This window comes from Lolium rigidum, chromosome 6 (genome assembly GCF_022539505.1).
Source record: "Lolium rigidum isolate FL_2022 chromosome 6, APGP_CSIRO_Lrig_0.1, whole genome shotgun sequence".
In the NCBI taxonomy this organism is placed as follows: domain Eukaryota; kingdom Viridiplantae; phylum Streptophyta; class Magnoliopsida; order Poales; family Poaceae; genus Lolium; species Lolium rigidum.
The window spans coordinates 46,850,171-46,854,900 of NC_061513.1; positions in this window are offsets into that span (position 1 = coordinate 46,850,171).

Genomic DNA, 4,730 nt, shown 5'->3' on the forward strand with positions numbered 1-4,730 from the left:
ACTATCTAACACGAGATGTGGCTTATTGGATACCAGCTGTGGGCTATATGTGGTTCTAGTCAATATCTACCTACCAGTTGTGGCTACTTACATAGCTTTAGTTAAGATATACCTCACTTTACATTCTTTCTCTTCATGATTATCCTATATCAGCTGCGGTCTTATCATACCAGCTACGACTTCACTTGTCTATTTTCCTTCTTCCAGGGTTTGTTTTGCAAGAAACCACTTGTTGACACTATGAAAATAGTATTGTAAGTGACTTCGCTTGCATTCTCTTCTTCCATAATGAATAGGCTCCACTTCTACTGCTCCATATTCACTATTTTTCTCCCTTCCATGGTACTTCCATGTTGAAGTACTCCTTGATTAAGGATAGAAGTGAGTTTTGATTAGTCCTTTCTTTAGAGTATTGTGGTTGCTTCCCACAATTTTACTTCCTTCTTCAAGTGAACCTTCATCTTATCTTCAAAATCTTCAAAATTCGTCACTTCCTTACACGAATACATTTACCCTCTAGACCTATAACATCAAGTAAGAGCTTGATATTGCAACATGCATTTGCATATCAAAGTCAAACTTCGTGTATGGATCTAGTCAAACAATGAAAATCCAATAAAATCCAGATAAGATTCAGCTTTGTGTTCATAATACACATCCTGATATGCCTGAATAGAATAGTTGGGTAAGACATCCCTAAACATCAGGTTCAGATGTGTAGTATATAACACCACATAGGATAGGTTTAGGTCATGATACTTAGCACGAATACGTGAATTTCTACTATTTGTCTCAACATTTATCTCAATTGCACATTTGCAATGAGACAACTTGAAACAAAATGGCCTGGGATAGTTGAAGTTAACCTAGTTTTCTTTGGAAGTACTAACAAAATAGTATACCCTATATGTGCTATTGAAGACTACCTCCTATAATACAATTACTTCTAATATGTCTACTCTAAACACATGATTGTTTAGAATATACCACCTATAACTCTGTGATTTCTCTATGTGACATGCTCTCAACAAGCCTTCTTTAAACTAAAGACTATGGTTCCAACATACTTGGTAATAGATTATTAGGATTTTAAGGCCTAAGATTTTGAACTATTCCCTAAATCCTACTCCTTATCATCCTTTTATTATCGTACTTATGATGTTCTACTCCATCATACCATGATTCCTAAGTGAATCATATATGAGTTCCTAGTTTATTATTGAAAGTAGACTCATGTAACTCCTATCACTCTTCCTTACCTCCTATGATTGACTCATCATAGACATATACTACCTTATATAACTTATCTACATTACTTAACATCGGTCATTTGACATTTTAAATGACTCTTACTTAACCATAACTTGCATTGGTATACTTCTTCCAATAGGATATATTCCTTGTGGTTGTATCCTCTCTTTGGACTACCATGTATTGTATACCAATTGTGGTCTACTACCACCCATTATCTTAGGCTCCAATGGTGTTCTAGTTATTTGGAATGAAGCAAGATAACTAATTAACCTTATTTAAGAAATATAGATAAGAAAGATTGACTCAAGTGTGTCGGGATTATTCTCAAGTGAATACCCATCTCAAGTCAAAATAATAGTTGGTTTGGCTAAGACAACTTCCTATAGACACTACCAAACCTATAGGTCTCCTTTAAAGGGTTTTAATCCTAAGGTCAAAGCATTTGCTCTGATACCAGCTGTGGTGACCCAGCGTACCACTTGCATGGTGTAGTACACAAGTCGTTGACATAACACAAGTGAAACACCGTTCCACCCATATTACATCTCTCGAGTGGTACAACGAAACATATGCGAGTCCAAGGTATGTCTATAGAAGTACACACGAACGAGTTTACATAAGATCCACACACCCTCCTACTTTACAGTGAGGTAAAACTTCAAATAAAGATCCAGAAGAACGACTCGTAATCTATCTTATTGCTAGCTTAAGTTCAAGAGCTACTTGGCTTGCTATAGAAATCTAGCTACTTAGGTGCTAGGATTAGGGAAAGATTCCCTTCTATTGCTGGTCTAGGTTTCCATTATAACTGATGCGGGAGTTGACTCCATTGACTTCGTTGTTTGGATTCTTCATCTAGGTTGCAGTTGACTCCTTTGTCTTCGAGTTCCACGGTAGTTTCTCCTTCGGTGCATTGCTCTAAGAAGGGGGTTCAAACGAGATAGAATGAGTACGAGCGTACTCGGCAAGTTCATATTAGGAAATATGTGTATCATGCACTAGCTACAGCCATAGACCGAGAAAGTCATAGGCCAATGCAAGTTTTCATAAACATTTCTTCAAAAGGTTTATTTTATTCGAAAACTATGCCCGTCGGTCTTCACGGAGTTGACCGAACTTCGTGGAGTTCCTTTCTGCCCAGCGTTCGCAGTTCCCTTCCCGGAACAGGGAGTGACGGTCACAATTCAATATCCTCTGCGAGAGGTGCGTTACTTTTCCCATAAGAGAACTTATCCTTGATACCAACCGGGTGATCGTTCCGTCCACACTTCCTTGGTGTGGGGCCGGGTGTAAGGTCCAAGCCAATCACTCGCCTTCTCCGCGACTCGCAAACCCACCCTTTTGTCCACCCGCACACCTCCGAGTAGACTTTCCCCGTGTAATACGGCTTTACTCATGGTGTACTTTGGACAATCCTTCATAGATCGGAAGAGATTAACATCACTAATGGATGGGGATTTAAAAGGATTTCCCAACCTATTGCGGCAGTGCCTCCGGCACCCCACCGTCTCTCCGATCCGTTGGCGTGCGAAGGGAAAAGATACAGCTGACTTCCCAGAGCCATTATAGATCTTATGGTCAACGCGATATGTACGGCGCTAGAATCAACTGGACTGGCATTGGTAATTAATCCTAGGGTGATATAACCCATTGCAATGGAACCTCCACCATATCAACACATACCATGGTTCCATTGCCCACCACATAGTCATATTCATAATTGTAAAAATAATACTTTGCTTTTCAATGCATGAGTGATAAGTATAGTACTTTGCATATAGTTTGATAAAAATAATCAAATGACATGAGCAAGCGATGAACTTGCCTTTCTTGAGTCTGCAAGATTATGCGAGGCAAAAGCTTCGATACGTGAGAACTCCAAATGCTGAAATACCATCATCGTCCGGTAAGGACAATGTTTAAAGAAGCTGCAGAAATGCTATAATGCATAGTATGAGATGCAATCGTCCCGAGCGTAACCTAACCTCGATGATTTAGGATGTATGAGTTGTAAAGATTTCTTTAGGTTGGTTGCACTTTAGAATGGTTCTCAAACGAGGTTATTATTAGGGTTTGGTTATATTAGCATCATAACCAAGTGATATAAGACATCATAACAATCATACATAAAGAATCGTGGTGGAATAATATGTGAAGAACAGATTGTCAATTTTAAGTTCTACGGGACATGGTTGATGATTACTTATATTATACTTCAAAAGAATAACTTTTGAAGAACATGTTAATTAAGAATTAATGAGTATTTCAAATAAGAACTATGGCTTCTATGGTTTGATTGACATTGGTACTTCAAAAGAATAACTTTTGAAGAACAGGTTAGATAAGAATATGAGCTACTATATATAGGAGCTATGGCTTTCTAGGGTTTACTATTGGATTCATTTAGTTCTCTAATAGGAACTAGTTGGGTTCTTACATAGAATTGGTCTATATGTAGTAAGTATTAGCAAGTGTATTACTATGGTTGATTATGGGTATCATATCAAAGAATGATGGTCAAGGTTTTGCTATGAGTTAGGGTTTACTATGACTTCATATTTGCTTTACCAAATAATTTCTAATGGTTTCTAAATTGAGTGAATTATCATTCCTAAGTAGGGTTTAGTGTAATAGGAGCATGTGATGTGAATTGTTACACAAGGTTGATACTAGGGTTTATCTTAGAGTTTTACTAGGATTGGATGATTGAGGTTGAACTTAATGGTGTGGTATTTAGGATTGATGATCAATGGTGCTAACATGTGGTATCAAGCTAGGGTTTATACCTAGGTGATACTAGTGAATTATATAAGTTTTAATTAAGAATAGGAACATGAAATGATAATCTCATGTGACTTGGTTTTATGCTAGTGGATTCTAAGCATGTATTCAATTGTTGATAATTAGGGTTCTATATGTCAAGTAGATCTCCCATGATCATATGTGACACATATCCAGGGTTTTAGAGTTGGTTCTAAGGTGGAATGATCACATGAAATAATGGGATCCAGGTCTTACTTAATTTGAAACTAGGGTTTCTAAATCATGGTACAACTCCTAAAATGATAATTTGCAATATAGTTGTGGTCACTAATTACTTTGCAACAATAATAATGATGGTTTTAGCATTTTATTAATTTTCACAAGATTTAATAATTAGAGTACTCCTATTTTGGTTTAATTAAGAATCAGGGTTTAATAATTGTTATTAGGGTTTAAAATAATTAACTTGTTAACTAAAGATGTTTAAGTAACTAAGTTTTGATTTACTAAAATAATATTGGCTTATAATATTTTCTTGAGTTATTACTATTTAAAGAAAATAGAAAATAGTAATTTGCAATTAGGGTTTATGAATTACCACTAATAATTAATTTAGTGCAAATATAATAAATAAAATTAATCTTAACATTTTACTTAGTTACTGAATAGTTAAAATTAAATTTTGAAATTTCACTAATTATTGATTTCAAATT